The sequence below is a fragment of the Colobus angolensis genome, unplaced genomic scaffold, assembly GCF_000951035.1.
Source record: "Colobus angolensis palliatus isolate OR3802 unplaced genomic scaffold, Cang.pa_1.0 Scaffold532, whole genome shotgun sequence".
NCBI classification, from domain to species: domain Eukaryota; kingdom Metazoa; phylum Chordata; class Mammalia; order Primates; family Cercopithecidae; genus Colobus; species Colobus angolensis.
This window is the reverse complement of record NW_012118844.1, coordinates 592,330-611,426: the sequence shown is the minus strand read 5'-3', so window position 1 is coordinate 611,426 and position 19,097 is coordinate 592,330.

Sequence of the window (19,097 nt, the reverse complement as noted above, 5' to 3'; positions counted from 1 at the left end):
CTCAGGAAGCATAAGTGGTCTGTCCATGCTCACACGTCTAGGAAGTGGAAGAGCTGGGATTCAAACAGGCAGCCTGGCTCTAGATATTCATCTTAAACAGGACACTGCACCTGCCTCATGGATAGGATTAAAGGCAATACCTCCTGCAAAGTGCTTAGCGCAGTGCTATGCACACCATAAACAGTAAAAACCAACTGTTATTACTCAGATTTCAACTTTGCCACTTACTAACTGGGTCTACACAAATATATACACATCTGTGGGCGCAGACAGTGGTTAACATGTAGATGTGTGAGACGGGCGGATCACGAGGTCAGGAGATCGAGACCATCCTGGCTAACACGGTGAAACCCTGTCTCTACTAAAAAAATACAAAAAACTAGCTGGGCGAGGTGGTGGGCGCCTGTAGTCCCAGCTACTCGGGAGGCTGAGACAGGAGAATGGCGTAAACCCGGGAGGCGGAGCTTGCAGTGAGCTGAGATCCAGCCACTGCACTCCAGCCTGGGCGACAGAGCGAGACTCCGTCTCAAAAAAAAAAAAACAACAAAAAAAAAACATGTAGATGTGTGCACACACATTCAAGTACACCGACGCATACGTAGATACACACAGATATATTTATTCATCAGTGAATTCAATGACATTTATTGAGTAAACATTATATTATTTGACTGAAGCGCTTCTGGGCTTCTGCACTGGAAATGCAGCATTGAAGAAAACAGACAAAATTTCCTGGTCTTGTGGATCCAACATTCTAGTGCATGAGAAAGAAGATAAACAAGATTTTAAAATACTCTATAATTGGATAGTGAAAAGTGCTCAGGAGAAAATATAAACAGAGAAGAGAGGTATGAAATGCTGGGTAGGGGGGTTGATATTTTACTTAAGGGTGGCTAGGGAAGGTACAATAAGGAAGATACTTTTTGAGTAAAGATCTAAAGGAGGGCAGACAGCAAGCATGCAGCTGCCTGGAACCAGAGATTTGCAGGCTGAGGAAATATCAGGGTCAAGTGCCCTGAGATTGGAGAATTCCTGGCATGTTCAAGTATTAGCGAGGAGGCCAGTGTGTCTGAAGTGGGCTGAAAGAAAGGGACAGTAGTAGATAAGTGGGGATGGGAAAGATCATGTAGGTCTTTGTAATCTTTGGATTTTCCTCCATGATATAGAAACGTGGCAAGATTTTGAGCAGAGGAATGGCATGATCTAATTTATGTTTGTAAAATTGATGCATAATAATTGTCTATCTAATTTATGTTTTAACAAGATCACTCTGGATTCTCTTTGAAAACAAGCAGAAGCAAATCAAGGATAAAATCTCAAATACTGGGCCGGGTGCGGTGGCTCACGCCTGTAATCCCAGCACTTTGGGAGGCCGAGGGGGGTGGATCACGAGGTCAGAGATACAAGTATGTAGTTGAGACCATCCTGGCTAACACGGTGAAACCTCATCTCTACTAAAAATACAAAAAATTAGCCGGGCGTGGTGGCGGGCGCCTGTAGTCCTAGCTACTCGGGAGGCTGAGGCGGGAGAATGGCGTAAACCCGGGAGGCAGAGCTTGCAGTGAACCGAGATTGTGCCACTGCACTCCAGCCTGGGCGACAGAGTGAGACTCCATCTCAAAAAAAAATTTAAAAAAAGAAAAAAAAAATCTCAAATACTAGTTAGGAGGCTATTGCATAAGTCCAAGCAAGACATGATGGTGGATTGGGTTAAACTGATATAAAGGGAGATGGTAAGAGATATTTGGATATATTTTGAGAATAGAGTCGACACAATTTACTGGTGGATTGGGTTAGAGTTGTGAGAAAAAGAGAGAAGTCAAGATGACACCAAGCCATTTCGCCTAAGCAACCAGAAGTGTGGAATTGCCATTAACAGATGGCCAATACCATAGAAAGTGCTGATTGGTATGCGACGATCAAGAATTGGGTTTTGAACATGTTAAGTTTGAGATGCCAGTTACACATTCAAATAGAGATACAAGTATGTAGTTGAATGTGAAAGTCTGGAGTTCAGAGAAGAGATCTGATCTAAAGATAAAAATCTGTGAATTGTTGGAGAATAGATAAAAGCATGAAACTGGATAAGATTACCAAGGGAGTAAGTGTAAGTAAGGAAAAAGAGCTTCAAGAACTGAGCCCTGGTGCATTGTTAAGTTAATAAGTCGAAAGGTGAGAAGTTCAGCAAAGGAGATGAGGAAGAATGGTCAGTAAACTAGGAAAGCAGGGATGGTTGAGTGTGGGTATCTTGGAAGCCAAGTGAAGAGTCTGTAGGAAGATCAAGTGTTTATGATCATTGTCCACTGTTCATCAACTGCCAAATGTTGCTGATGAGGCAACATGAGGTGTGAGAATTGACTACTGTATCTGAAAACATGGAGGTCATTGGCGACCTTGAGAACAGCAGTTTAGAGTGAAGCTGTGGGACAGAAAGCCTGATTGAAATAGGTTCAAAGAGGAATGGGAGGGAAGGAATTGGAAACAGTAAATATAGGTAACTCCCAAGTTTTGCAATAAAGGGGAGAAAAGAAACGGAACAACAGCTGGGGGGAAAGTGAGCTCAAGGGTCACTTGAGATTTTTTTTTTTTTGAGAGAAAAAAAAAATTCTGGTGTGCTCCCATGATGATAGGAATGATCCAGAATTGCTGGATCCCACAGAGAAAGATTTGTGGTGCAGAAAATAGAGGGAAGATTTGCCAGAGGATGTGCTTGAGCAGGTGGAAGGAATGAGACTCCATGCACAGGTGAAGAGGTTGATCTTAGCTAGGAGCTTCAACTTTTTATCCCCAGTAAAAGGAAACTAGCATATGTAGGCAAAGATGCTGACATATTTTTAGAGAAACAGGAAGCAAATTCATAGCTAAGCATGGGGTTAACTTAGAAGTTTGAAGAGAGAGAAGAAAACATAATATGTTCTTCAAGGAGTGTCACAATAAATAGACTAGGAGACTATAATAGGATTCTGGGGTTAGTGTCCCACCTGATTTGGGGTTGGTTCATGAGTTGAAAGTGAAACCAGCTGGAATCATGTATTTCATGTATTCCGCCCCGCCCCCAGTTTCATTCAGGTAGGCAGGTGGAAACACAGAGGAGGTGGAGAGTTGATTTAACCAGGAGTGTTGCTTAGATAAGTGCCACAAGAGATTCTAATGAGTGACTGACATAATTTAAGCTGGGCAAGGAAAGAAGAAAGGATACCAGGTAGGTAGACAGTGCAAAGGAGGTAGTATCAGTAAAAATGGATGTCCCAGCAGGGTGAAGGACTACTAGGTTTGCAATATAAGAAGGAGCGAACTGAAAAGATAGGAGATGGTAAGAGAGGGTGATTATGAAATTGAGATTATGGGAGATTTGCAGTTATTGGTCATGGCAAGGTGTAAGAAACATGGCTGTGCTTTGGTCAAGGATAGGCCGAGGTAAACATCCAGAGTGATTCAGCGAGTTTACAGTGCGGGCGTATAACTTCACTTGTTATCACAGCCATGTAGCCATAACATGGGAAGGCCATCACTTGGCTCTATGCCACTATTGTCTGTAAAAGGTATAATTGCCCCACTGACACTGTACAAGCACGCTTGTGCTCAGAGAGAGACAGTCAAAACTGTCAGTCTTGTGGACAGACAGGAGGGAACCAGGACACAACTTGGCTTGCTTGTGCCCAGACAGAGAAAGAGTTAAGCTGCTGACCCTGAAGGCAAGGGAGAGCCTGCTGCGCAGCTGTCATGGGGGCGGCCCGCTCAAGCAGCTGAGACAGAGCAGGCAGTGTAAGAGAGCTGCTGCTGAGAGCCACTGCTGAATAACGTCATCTTTTACCTACCTGCGCCGCCCCACCGAATGTTCTTTCTGCTATCTGCTACTCATCCAACCACTCCCTCTGGACCTCAGCATGGGCTGGAACCTGACCCTGGACCTAACACAGGCCTAAGTGTTGTTGATGAGAAATGACCCCAAGTTCTTTGCAGTGCCTTCTATCCACAGTGGAGTCTGTTTCTCTGCCTCTTGAACCTGAGCTGGCCCTGTGATTTGACCAAGAGAAAGAGGAAAAAGTGATGTATGACTTCTGAGTTTCAGCCTCAAGAGGCCTGGCAGCTTCTGCTTTGCTAAGCTGCCACCACTACATTAAAAAACAAAACATCTCTTTGAGGATGAAATACTACTTGGAGAGAGAAGCCCAGCTAGTCCAGCCCCCAGCCAGCTCACCGCCAAAGGCATGAGTGAGCCCAGGTGAGACCAGCACAAAGAACCGCTTAGCCAATTCACAGAATTGTTAGAAATAATACATGTGTTTGTTGTTCGAAGCCACAGTGTTGCGGTGGTATGTTGTACAGCAACAGATAACACATTAAAATGTGACTGTGGGAATTAGTGACTGTGGCGGAGTCGAGAATGCCATTGTTGGAGTTCAAAGAACTGAGAAGTCAGGGTGTTGGGTAGATAATCTATATTTATATTACAATTGCCGGGGATTGAGGCAGGCATAGTGTTGGGGGGAACAATAGTGTACCACGAGTGAACATCTTCAAGAAATAAGTGGGTGTGATTTGGGGCAGTATGGTCTGATGAAATGAGATTCTAAGATAGAGATTTTTATGTAGCTGGATGTTTATATATGTACATACAGACATATATAAAACACTACCTGCGTTTTATACATACAAACATACAGATATGTGCACACACACAGACATACTACAGATCCACACAGACACACCAAGCATGCAAAATTCATATAAGCATGCAAAAATACAGTTCAACACCTAAATCCACATACACATACAGGTATGTAGAGGTACCCCTAGAACTCAAGTCACAAATGCACAGACATGCACTCACACAGGCATACATAGAAATCCACAAACATAAATGCATGCAAGCATTTAGGCAAATATGCAGACAAGTATGTAGAGATACGGTGATGTACAGACAGCCTCATATGGAGAGACATGCAGAGAATGTGCTTACACAATAGCACACTAACATCCACGTGTGTGCTCATCACCTGTGCATGCTCATGGACACATACACATCAATGCACATACACATAGCTACACATGTATAATCATAGAATGTTCACATAAGTACACATATACCCAAACACCTAGACACACATACCACACTTATATCCACACATCGCAGACATGGAAATGCACAGGTACACACAGATTAAGGCACCAAAAGATTTGTGGCCAATCATACACACATTTGACCACAGATATGCATGCACACATGTTCATGCACACACTGAGAGCACGCACATACATGTACTCACAGGCACACAGAGGCCATGATAGCACCACAGCACTTGAGAATGCTTTTGTTATATTTTGAAATTATTTTAGATTTAGATTTGCGTTCTGCGTATGTTTACCAGGCTGATGGGATGGGGGCTTTTCCAGTGCATAGCAACCACTGGGCTCCTGCCTCAATGGGGGCCGGGGGCAACTGGGGCTGCAGTGAGAGCAGACTGCTGAGCCTCTTGAAATCCACGAGGAAATGGGAATGAAGGAGTAGTTTTGGCTCAGAAGCAGGGCCTTTAAGTGCTTGTGGTAGCATAGCTTAGTGGCTCTCAGTGCAGATTTGGGAGTCCATTAGAACCTAGTTCAAATCCCACCTCTCTCATTTATTGGCTGTGTTATCCTGGAAAAATTATTTCATCTCTCTGAATCCCAGTTTTCTCATTTGGAAAAAAGATGATGGTAATAGCAACTGCATTAGAATTATTGTGAGTATTAATTGAGTGAATACTCATGAAACACTTAGAATAGTGTGTGACATATAGTAAGCTCTTAGTGTTAGCTATTGCTGTTGGTGGTGTTTGAATTAACTCCCTTATCAGCCAGCTGAGAGTCCTGAGTTCCTACCATTAACTCCAACTGTTACTTACAGCCTTGTCTTCAGAGATCTCAGGAGCAGAAAGCAGAGGCCTGAGGGAACGGGCCATAGGACATATGAACTTTGGACTTAGAGGGCTGGGAGAAGGGATGAAGACAGGGCTCAGAAAACTTGGAATGAAGACCTATGAGATGCATTAGCTGGAAGCCTTAGGTTACAGGGAGCCTAAGACAGAGCTGATTTTTCAAAGCCTTCTCCCAAAGGCCTGCTTGTGGGATCCCAGTGGAGTCTGTTCCTGGGACTGCCGTAGGAGGTGGACACAGAAGGGACAGCTGTCATTCTCTTACTCATTGTCCCAGGGATGTGGAAGATTAGAACATAGGTGCCTTCCAAGGCCCTATTTTTAAAAAGTTGAAAAAATTGAAGAGAAGTACATGCCATAAGCATACAATTCAAAGCATTTCTACAAATTGGTACATCTGGGTAACTAGCATTCAGATCAAGACATTTTACACGACTGGCATCCTGAAAATCGCCCATTTGCTCCCTTCCCATGGCTGCACACCAAAGTTAATCACCAGCCTGGTTTCCAACAGCATAGATTTGGTTTGTCCATGTCTGTAAATGAAATCATACAGCTTGTCCTTTTTTGCGTCTGGCTTCTTTTGCTCAAAGGTATGTCCATGAGCTTCCCTCGTTGACGCATGTATCAGTAGCTTATTCTTTTTTGTTGCTGTTCAGTATTCTAATATATGAATCTACTACACTTTGTTTGAGTATATGTCAGTTTGGGGTATCAGAAATATATACTCTGTGCATTCTAGTCCATTGCCATGATCTGCATGTTTGTATCCCCTCAAAAGCCATATGTTGAAGGGTTACTAGAGGCTGGAAAGAATAGGAGGAAGAGGGGATAGGGAGAGATCTGTTAAAGGACACGAAATTACAACTAGATAAGAAGAACAAACTCTAGAGTGTTATAGCACTGTAAGATAATTATAGTTAACAATAATATATATTTTCAAATAGCTAAAAGAGAGGATATTGAATGTCCCAACACAAAGAAATGATAAATGTTTGAGATCATGGATATGCTAATTCCCCTGATCTGATCACTATATACTGTATGTATCAAAACATCACTGTGTACCTCATAAAAATATGTACAATTATGTGTAAGTTAAAAATAGAAAATGAAGTCTATATTACCTCAAAAAAAAAAAAAAGCTATATTGTGAACCTAATCCCGAATGTGATGGCATTAGGAACTGGGCCATTGAAAAGTGATTAAGTCACGAGTGGGACTCTCATGAATAAGATTACTGTCCTTATAAAAGGCCAGAGGAAGCCGCCTTGCTCCTTCCACCAATGTGAGGATACAGCTAGAAGGTGCCATCCCAGAAAGTGGTCTCTCAGCAGATACCACATCTGTTGATGCCTTGATCTTACAACTTTCCAGCCTCCAGAATTGTGAAAATTAACTTTCTGTTGTTTATAAGCTACATGCTTTATAGTATTTTGTTATAGTAGCCCAAACAGACATGCATCTTTTGGTGAACACATGCACATACCTTAGTTTTAATTCATACATTTTCATAGTCTTGTAAGAGGGCCACCCTCAATTGGATCTACCCTTGTCCAGAAGCCTGGTGATTGAAATTTATCAGAGGCTATTGCATAGCACAACTCCAGGGGTCACCATTGCCATGTGTTGTACATGGCTGGCACCCCTGGGCCACAATGTAGAGGATCTGGTGCACTCTGGAGTTGTGCAATGGGCAGCCCTCTACCATTCTGCTTCTCAACCACTCTCAGGGGTTGGGAGATGGTTTATTACACTGAACTCTGAAAAACCTTTCCTCGAAATCTCTCTTTCTTTATGTCTTTTTTGCCTTTGAGTCAGAGGCACAGAATCACAAGAGCCATGGGTCACTCTGAACAGTGCCAATAAGCCATCAGCTAGTTCTATGGCAATGAAAAAAAGAAACCAAAGTTACACCAGGTATTTGATCTTAGAAAAATGGGATCACGCCAAATCACAGAGCCTTTTTTAAAAACAACAACAACAACAACACTTTAAGGGGTTGGACATTAGGTAGACACTGCAGTAGTCTCTCTCACCTACTTTGGCAAGTTAACAAAGGAGAAACTAGGACAAGTTTGGGTTTTGGAAAGGAAGTTTTTGTTTCAACACAAGGTCCCAGCTTCTGTCTCTGCCCCCAGCTTCAGGATGGGTATGTGTAATGTGGCTGGGGAGCCTTTTCTCCGGAGGAAGATTGATCTGCTTTCAGTCTCTGCTCAGCCAGTTCTGAGCTAGGCAAATGGCACAAGTTCTTTAGGTTTCTGTTTCCTCCTCTGAAAAAATCTTGCTACATCATGGGTAGGAAGCATGGGAACAAGAAGAAGACATATAACTATGGTGGACTGAGCAGCCTGCCCTACCTAGGCAAAACGTGGGTGGCAGGGTCAGAGGTGGAGAATGGCTGCATTGGCTGGCCCCAGGTCTGGCCAACGCAGCCCAGTGCCCAGCAGGTGGGCAGTGGAGGGAGACCATGAATTTTTTTTTTTTTTTGAGACAGAATCTCACTCTTTTTGCCCAGGCTGGAGTGCAATGGCACCATCTCAGCTCACTGCAACCTTCGTCTCCTAGGTTCAAGCGATTCTTCTGCCTCAGCCTCACGAGTAGCTGGGATTACAGGTGCCCGCCACCACGCCCAGCTAATTTTTTGTATTTTTAGTAGCGACGGTATTTCACTATGTTGGCCATGGTGGTCTCGAACTCCTGACCTCAGGCAATCCACCCGCCTCGGCCTCCCAAAGTGCTGGGATTACAGGTGTGAGCCACTGTGCCCGGCCGAGACCGTGAATTCTTAACTTTCTGTATGGAAAAATACTGTTTGGGCAATTTAGTGTTTTGTGGAGTTTGCAATTGGACAGAGTACAGGGGCATGAATCCTTGATCAGGATTACAAAGAAGCTTCTCTTGAGGGCCCTGTGAGGGCTCTAGAATTGAACAGACCTTAGTTCATTCTTGGCTTCAGGCTTTGCCTTTCACCTGTAAAGTGTGTGACAGTTTACACTGAGTCTTAGTTTTCTTATCTGTAATCTAAAGAATAATTCTGGTCTTACAGGGTTGCTATGAAGATTACATGAGACCATATGTGATGATTAGGTATCAACTTGACTTAATTGAGATATGCCTAGATGGTTGGTGAAATATTGTTTCTGGGTGTGTGTCTCTGAGGGTGTTTCCAGAGGAGACTGACATGTGAATCAGTGGACTGGGACATGTGCCATGGTGGTTTGCTGTACCAATCAACCTGTCATCTAGGTTTTAAGCCCTGCATGCATTAGGTATTTGTCCTAATGCTCTCCCTCCCCTTACGCCCCACCCTCCAACAGGCCCCAGTGTGTGATGTTCCCCTCCCTGTGTCCATGTGTTCTCATTGTTCAACTCCCACTTATGAGTGAGAACATGCAGTGTTTGGTTTTCTTTTTCTGTGTTAGTTTGCTGAGAATGATGGCTTCCAGCTTCATCCATGTCACTGCACAGGACATGAACTCATTCTTTTTTATGGTTGCATAGTATTCCATGGTGTATATGTGCCAGATTTTCTTTATCTAGTCTATCATTGATGGGCATTTGTATTGGTTCCAAGTCTTTGCTATTGTAAATAGTGCTGCAATAAACATACGTGTGCATGTGTCTTTATAGTAGAATGATTTATAATCCTTTAGGTATATACCCAGTAATAGAATTGCTGGGTCTAATGGTATTTCTGGTTCTAGATCCTTGAGAAATTGCCACACTGTCTTCCACAATGATTGAACTAATTTATACTTTCACCAACAGTGTAAAAGCATTCCTATTTCTCCATATCTTCTCCAGCATCTGTTATTTCCAGACTTTCTAATGATCACCATTCTAACTGGTGTGAGGTGATATCTCATTGTGGTTTTGATTTGCATTTCTCTAATGACCAGTGATGATGAGCATTTTTTCATATGTTTGTTGGCCACATAAATGTCTTCTTTTGAGAAGTGTCTGTTCATATCCTTTGCCCACTTTTTGATTTTTTTTTCTTGTAAATTTGTTTAAGTTCCTTGTAGATTCTGGATATTAGACTTTTGTCTGATGGGTAGGTTGCCAAAATTTTCTCCCATTGTGTGGGTTGCCTGTTCTCTGATGATAGTTTCTTTTGCTGTGCAGAAGCTCTTTAGTTTGATTAGATCCCATTTGTCTATTTTGGCTTTTGTTGCCATTGCTTTTGGTGTTTTAGTCATGAAGTCTTTGCCCATGCCTATGTCCTAAATGGTATTGCCTAGCATTTCTTCTACGGTTTGTGTGGTTTGGGGTTTTACATTTAAGTCTTTAATCCATCTTGAGTTAATTTTTGCATAAAGTGTAAGGAAAGGGTACAGTTTCTGTTTTCTGCATATGGCTAGCTACTTTTCCCAGCACCATTTATTAAATAGGGAATCCTTTCCCCAATTCTTGTCTGTGTCAGGTTTGTCGAAGATCAGATGGTTGTAGATGTGTGGTGGTATTTGTGAGGTCTCTGTTCCATTCCATTGGTCTATATCTCTGTTTGGGTACCAGTACCACGCTGTGTTTTGGTTACTGCAGGCTTGTAGTATAGTTTGAAGTCAGGTAGCATGATGCCTCCAGCTATGTTCTTTTGGCTTAGGATTGTCTTGACAATGTGGGCTCTTTTTTGGTTCCATATGAACTTCAAAGTAGTTTTTTCCAATTCTGTGAAGAAAGTCAACGGTAGCTTGATGGGAATAGCATTGAATCTATAAATTACTTTTTTCATGATATTGATTCTTCCTATTCATGAGCATGGAATGTTTTTCCATTTGTTTGTGTCCTCTCTTATTTCCTTGAGCAGTGGTTTATAGCTCTCCTTGAAGAGGTCCTTCACGTCCCTTGTAAGTTGTATTCCTAGATATTTTATTCTCTCTGTAGCACTTGTGAATGGAAGTTCACTCATGATTTAGCTCTCAGCTTGTCTATTGTGGGGGTATCATTTCCTCAAGTAGTTTTAGAGCTCTGAATTTCAGCCTAATGTAGTCATCCTCAACCACATCAGACCCTCTGTCCCTTGGATAGAATACCTATTTGACAATGGCCTCTTTACTATCCTGAAAAGAAATGCACAGTTACTATAGCCCATTACTACTCAAAGTGTGATAACATCCCAGATCAGCAGCATGTTGGCCATCATCTGGGAGCTTGTGAGATATGCAGAATCTTGGGCTCCACTCTCAGGTCCGCTAAATGAGAATTTGTATTTCAATAAGATTCACATGTGGTCTATACATGCAGTAAAGTTAGAGATTAATTGCTATAACACACTCACACCCATAATTAAACACTAAGAAACAAAATGCCCTAACTGTAATATGAAGGAGAAATAGAAGGAAAGTAACTGTAATACATTTTTCTTCATACACAATGGCTCACACTTAACTATAGTAGATGGTTGCACCTATATATAGAATCTGTGTGAAAGTAGCAGCTCTGCATACAGGCTGATACTACTGATTTGTGTCAGCAACCAAAATTTCATAAACATTATCATAGCTGATGATCTTCTGAAATGGACAGCCCTAGATAGAGTAGTGAACTAAAAACAAAAGCACAGTGTGATCTTTCCTGGATATATGCACCATTTGCATTTCTAGAAAATGCCGTATCTGCTGAAACCAATGTAAATGTAAGATGGAGCTAGGTTCAAAGTTCTGACACTTATAAAAATGATTTCTTACCACATGGAAGTTTGGTGGGACTTTCAAAAATAATGCCTGAAGGCCGAGCACGGTGGCTCATGCCTGTAATCCTGGCACTTTAGGAGGCCAAGGTGGGCAGATCACTTGAGGTCAGGAATTTGAGACCAACCTGGCCAACATGGTTGAAACCCCGTCTCTACTGAAAATATAAAAATTAGCCCGGCCTGGTGGTACATGCCTGTAGTCCCAGCTACTCGGGAGGCTGAGGTGGGAGAATCACTTGAACCCAGGAGGCAGAGGTTGCAGTGAGCTGAGATTGTACCATTGCACTCCCACCTGGGTGACAGAGTAAGACTCCATCTTAATAATAATAATAATGATGATGATGTTTGAAATAAGTCAATTCTTTGTTGTGTGAGGCATGTCTGGATTCCAGGTCTTCAACTACTAAATGCCAATAGTGACTCATTCAGTCTGTGTAATAATCAAAAGTGCTGCTCCCATCCACTAATGTTAAACTCTCTGAAAAGAAAATTGAGAAAACAATCCCATTTACAATTACACACACACACACAGAATAAAATACTTAGGAAATTATAAAACATTGAAAATTAAAGAAGACATAGATAAATGTGTTGATGGAGTAGAAGAATTAACATTGTTGAAATGTCCATATTGCCCAAAGTGATCTAGATTGAATGCAATTCCTAAAAATTGCAATGGCAATGGGGGGAAGAGAAAGATAGCTGGATAGAAGGCTCCACTAATTGTCCCTCCAACAGGAACACAAAATTTAACAACTATCTACATAAAAAATCACCTTAATAAGAACCAAAAGTCAGGTGAGCAATTATAGTACCTGTTTTTAGCATCATATTGCTGAAAGGGACAATGAAAAGAGTAAGAATGACAGTCTTGAATTGCTGGTGCCACACTTCCCCAACCCCTCAGAAGTGGCTGTATGGTGTGGAGAGAGAATCTGTGTGGTTGAGGGAGGGGAGAGCAAAGCAATTGTCAGACTTTGTATTGAACTCAATGCCACCATGTAACAGCAGAAAGCAAACTGGGCTGAAACCAGTCGACTTAATACTTAGAAATAAGAGAACAGGTGAAAGACTTATGCACTAAAAATTATAAAACAATGATGAAGAGAATTACAGAAGACACCAAGCATTTAGACCAGCCCTAACCAGAGGGAAATCTTCCGTTCCATCAGTTGCAACATGAGTTCTTGCAAGCCTCATCACTGTGCGCTGAAGTGTTCTACCCTAAATAAACTTGAACAGGAGTCTAGGCCACAAGGACTGCAGCTCCTAGGTGAATCCTAGTGCTGAGCTGGGCTCAGAGCAGGTGGACTTGGGGTCATGCAACTTGCTGAGACACCAGCCAAGGCAGCTAAGGGAGTGCTTAGGCAGTGCCTGCACCACCCCTCCCCTAACTCCAGGCAGTGCAGCTCACAGTTCCAAAAGCGACCCCTTTCTTCCACTTGAGAAGAGAAGAATGAAGAATAAAGAGGATTTTTGTCTTGCATCTTTGATATAAGCTCGGTCACAGCAGGATAAGGCATCAGTCAGAGTTGTGAGGCTCCCATTTTAGACCCTAGCTCCTGGACATTTCTAGACATACTCTGGGCCAGAAGGGAACATGCTGCCTTGAAGGGAAGGACCCAGTGTCCATAGAAACTATCACCTGCTGACTAAAGAGCCCTTGGACTCTCAAAAACCAGCAGTGATACCCAGGTAGGATGCCAGGGGCCTTGGGTGAGACTGAGGCATGCTGTCTTCAGGTGAGACCCAGAACGTTCCTAGCTGTGGTGGCTGTGGTGAAAGAATCCTTCCGCTTGAGAAAATCAGAGTGAAAAGTAAAGGGGCCTTTGACTCGTACCTTAGGTGTTAGCTCAGCCATAGTGGAGCAGAACACCAAGTCGGCTCTTGGGACCTCCAATTCCAGGTCTTCACACTTGGATGGCATTTCTAGAGCTGCGCTGGGTGAGAGGGGAGCCCACTGCCCTGAAAGGTGAGTCTCAGGCCTTGCAGCATTCACCACAAGCTTACTGAAGGGCCCTTGGACCTTAAACGAACATCAGCAGTAGCCTGGCCATACTTCCCAAGGGCCTGTGGTGGTGATGGTCACTGGGCGAGGCTCCTCTGCCTGTGGGAAGGGGAGGAAAGAGTGGGAAGGACTGTGTCGGCAGTGGTTTGAGGGCCAGCTTAGCCACAGTAGACTAGAACACCAGGTAGACTTGTAAGGTTTTTGAATCCAGTCCATGGCTCCTGGATAGCATCTCTGAAACTCCCTGGGCCCTGAGGGAACTCACTACCCTGAAGTGAAGGGAAAAAACCTGACTGGCTTTGCAACCTGCTGATTGTAGAGCCCTAGGACCTTGAGCGAATGTAGGCAGTAGCCAGATACTGGTTACAGCAGGTCTTGGGTGAGACTGAGTGCTGTGCTGGCTTCAGGTCTTACCCAGTACAGTCCCACTGGTGGTGGCCACATGGGTGCTTGTGTTACCCCACCCCCAGCTCCAGGTGGTTCAGAACAGAGACACACAGAGAGATTCCATCTGTTTGGGAGAAAGTAAGGGAAGAGACAGGAGTCCCAGGCTGGTAATCCAGAGAATTCTTCTGGATCATATCCAAGACCACTAAAGTGGTACCCCATCTTCTTGAAATGATCTGTTCACAGCTCTTTTTCCCCTACTGGACTGTGAACTCCTTGAGGGCAGGACTCTGTTTTATTCATGTTTGTATCCACAGGGCCTAACTCAGGGCTGGCTCAGAGTAAGACGTCAATAAAACAGTATTGAACATCAACATCAATCATTATCATAATCACTTTCTCTCTTTTGTGACATTCATGGATTTTGCTGTTCAGACAATCTCATGCATTTTATTACTAAGTCATCTTCCTTCTGGTGGTGATTGCTCTCAGATTATTTCATGCATGTAACTGTGGCCTCTCCAGAATGACTAAGTTCCATAAGAGCAGGATATTCTTATTTGTTTTCTTATTCTGTTCTGTGCTTAGACACTTAATAAGTTGTCAACAACTATAGTTTGATTTTTGAAATGGGACTGTGTTACTGGGATGCTACAATTTCAATGGCATTGAACTGATAGTAATTTGGCAGAAAAATAGGAAACTGTGCTTTGGTGGAAATGGTCTCTTCTAGTCTAGAAAACTCTTTCTTCCACTAAGCTGGTTGCAGTGTATTTCATCATTCCATATGAATAGCAAAACTGAACTTTCTGAATATTTGGATTATTGCCCAATGTCGATTCCATTTGGTAGACATGGACACCCTGACTATATAAGCAATTATTCCAAGCAATTTTGGCAATTGATATGGCCAAAAAGATATTAGGATATGTAGGAAGCCATTGAGAGGCCAGTCCATAGAGCTATTCAGGGATTTGAACATCTAATGAGTAAGTAATTTTACAGATTATTGAATCAGAGTGTCAAAAGGCATTTCAAATCATTATGCATTTACAAATATTTACAGATCTTTTAAAGATCAAGTCTGTCATTATCAGTTTCTGTGCTGTATATTGTCAGTATCCACAGTGACCCCAGAGGAGCCTGTGCTGGCAGGAGTAATGCCGTGGTATGTTCAGCTCTGCTGGATCTCCATAGAGGGGGGCTGGAATGCCTTGTGGAACAATGCCCTAGGCTCCCGAGAGCAAAGAATGAAGGGCAGCCTAGTTTGATAACCACATTAAAGCACTACCAACATCTGTTCAAGCCAAAGACAACACTATCTCCAGGAATTAACCTTCTGAACCACTGAATCATTACCCTCAGCAGAGTGAAAGTTGGACAACAAGAGCCTATTTGTCAGTAGTTCCTCAGAGAGACGTGGTAAGCCGTATTTTACTGCAAACAGCGTGAGAAGGCCTGGCTCGGCTTTATACATCTTAAACACAGAATATATTTGTGTGGGAAACAAGCAGACAATGAATGTAAATAAACTTTTGATGATACCTTGCAACTTTCAGCATCGATTCCACTCCAGAACAAATGGACCGCAGAGGATTGCTTCAGAGAAGAGCATTTCCTAAATTTGTACATAATGTTTCCCCTTTATTTTAATAAAACAGTAGATACCAATAATGAGAGTACTCACAACATCCAAGATACACATTTGCACTAAATGAAAAACCCAGCCATTAGTTGAAAGTAATACAATTCACTATAAATGTAATCATAACTATTTGGATGGGCTTTGTCAAGCTGCATCATATGGAGAGTGAGGCAAGGCGGATGGGAGGGGAAATCTAATCAAATAAAAATGTTAGTACAGAAGTAAGCATAGAATGCCAGTCATTGAAACTTCAGAAGAATCTGGAATTTGGGAGTGTATTTCTCATAATAAAGACTGGTTGCAGCTTCTACTATGATATGTTTTAAGCCTTGCAGCACGCTAATTGTAAAAACCTTCTCCAACTTTTTATTTTCTGATATATTCTTAAATGTAGCAAATTAGCATTAATAGACATATGGCTTTTATGTCAAATCTGCCTGAGAAGACTGAGACTAAACTAAGTTTGGTCATTAGATTAGTCCCTGGAATATATGTATTTTATTTTATGACACTTATATAGTATATCTTATTATGTGCTATTTTATTTACTCATTTATTTAGAGACAGGATCTCTCTCTGTCACCCAGCCTGGAGCACAGTGGCATGATCATGGCTCACTGCAGCCTTGACCTTCTACTCTCAAGTGATCCTCTAGCCTCAGCCTCCTGAGTAGATGGGACTACAGGTGTGCACTAACACACACCCAACTGACTAAAACAATTTTTTCTTTTCTTTTGCAGAGATGAGGGTCTCATTATGTTGGCCAGGCTGGTTTCAAACTTCTGGTCTCAAGTGATCCTCCTGCCTCGACCTCCCACAGTGCTGGGATTACAGGTGTGAACCACCACACCCGGCTATGTGCTGATTTAAAAGAAAACAAGTAAATACTGTGTGGTGACTGACACCTGTAATTGCTATAAAACTATTCCCTTTTTCATGATTTAAAGTATATAGACTATCCATACATAGTCCATATAGCATATATAAGGTATTTAGAAGTATCCATATGTGGTATTTCTGTGTGTGTATATATATATGTATACACACATATATATGTATACATATATATACACATATATATACACATAATACATGCATACATAGTATGTACAAAGTATGTAGACTTATTTTACCAAACAAAATAAGGCGGGATGGAATGTCAGTGTCGTGGCTTACTGCACTCATCTCCCTAAAAGCCATCAAGTCTGTAATGATGTGGGTGGCTTCAGGCATGGATGCCCTTGTGAGCTGACTTGCTAAAGCCTATACAGTGTACCTGGGTGAGTAGCTTGGTATCTCTGAGTCAGTGCAAAATGTCATGACATTGTATTGGGTCTGGACAAAGCAAAGCGCCTTGGGAAATACCACCTTTGGGGTTACCTAAGTGGATTCCCTTTACACGTTTAGAGGCAGAGTTCTGTTTAAGTTCTAGTCCTTCCACTCGATCTAGGTAATAGACTGTAATGATGGAGGGAAGCTGGCACATAGCAGGGATTTATTGAATGCATCTGAGTGAATGAAATAAAACTTTGGATGCAGGATGCTTTTGCCCAGCAGTTTTGCCAACATGGTCCGTGAACCCTGGTTGGGAGGGGGTTCCCCAAGATCCTTCTGGGGAGGTCATGAGGCCAAAGTTTTTAAAAATCATAATGCGAATACATTATGTGTCCCTTTCACTGTGTTGACATTTGCGCCGAAGGTGCAGAAGCAATGGTGGATAACACTGCTGGCTTGTGGGCATGAATTAAGGCAGTGGCACAAAGCTGTACTAGCAGTCATCATATTCTTCCCCACTAAGCACTCACAGAAAAGAATTTAAAATGCCACTTTTACTTAAAAATGTTCTTGATAAAGCAGTTAAAAATAAAATTTTTATTATATCTCAACTCTTAAGTACTTGTAAGCATAAATCACTTCTGCACACTGCAGTACGACAGTTATCTTAACAGAAAGCACTTGTGCAGTTGTTTGAATTGTATGCTGAACTGGCCACTTGTTTCCCCATGGAAGTTTTTTTTTTTCTTTTTTTAATTTAAAAGAATGACTGACAGACAAACTATAGTTATTCAGACTTGGGTATTTGACAAGACATTTTCTCAAAAATGAGCAAAGTGAGCCTGTCACTTCAAGGAAAACAGCTGACAGTATTTGTTGCCAATGATGGAATTTGAGCTTTTAAGCAAAAATTAGGATTTTGGAAAACTTGTATCCGCCCCTGTGAGCCTGACAGTTTCCCAATACTTAAAGACTCTGCCAGTGAGTCTGGTGATGATATTAACACATGTGATTTTTTTGGATTTTGTATAATTAAAAGTAAATATTTGGAAGATTTTTGCAACTCAGAAATCAACATTTTTGAAATGATCAATGCATGATGTTATTACATAATGCATGAATCAAAGATCTAAATATAAGATAGATCAATGGATTTTGGTATAACAGAGTAAAGTACACTAATATGATTTCCAATTCCACATTGCAACTTAACTTGAAAACTGTTGCTTGCAAGCTGGGCATGGTGGCTCATGCCTGTAATCCCAGCACTTTGGGAGGCCGAAATGGGCAGATCACCTGAGGTTGGGAGTTCGAGACCAGCCTGACCAACATGGAGAAACCTCATCTCTACTAAAAATATAAAATTAGCCGGGCGTGGTGGCGCATGCCTGTAATCCCAGCTACTCGGGAGGCTGAGGCAGGAGAATCGCTTGAACCTCCCGGGGAAGCGGAGGTTGTCGTGAGCTGAGATCGCACCATTGCGCTCCAGCCTGGGCAACAAGAGCGAAACTCCGTCTCAAAACAAACAACAACAACAAAACCTGTCACTTGCAGAGTTTTGGTCCAAGAAGAATAGCCACAATTATCTGAAAAGGCTATCAAAATAATGTTTCCTTTTCCAAACACATATCTGTGTGAGGCTGGATTTCTTTTTTATATACATCAATGATAACCACATATTGAAACTGATTGAAATCAGAAGCCAATATAAGATCCAGCTATTTTCTGTTAAGCCAGACATTAAAGAGATTTGCAGAAATGTGAAACAAGGCCATTCTTCCCACTTTTTCATTTTAAAAATATGTAATTTTCATAAAATATGGCATGCTAACATGTAATAGGTTTATTTTTATTTTAAGCCAATTAATAAATACATTGTAAAGTTCTCAAACATTTTAATATAGTACATATAGATACAACCCACACAAAGAAAACCTCTGAAATTTCCAGTCATTGTCAAGAGTGTGAAAGGGTCCTGAGACCAACATGTTTGATAACTGCTACTCTAGTCCAGTGTTTCTCAAAGAGTGGCCCCAGACCAACACCACCACCACCACCATCATCATCATCATGCCTGGGAACTTGTTAGAAACATCAGTCCTCAGGCCCCACTCTAAACCTACTGAATTGGGAACTCTGGGGATGAGGCCCAGCACGTTCTGTTTTAACAAG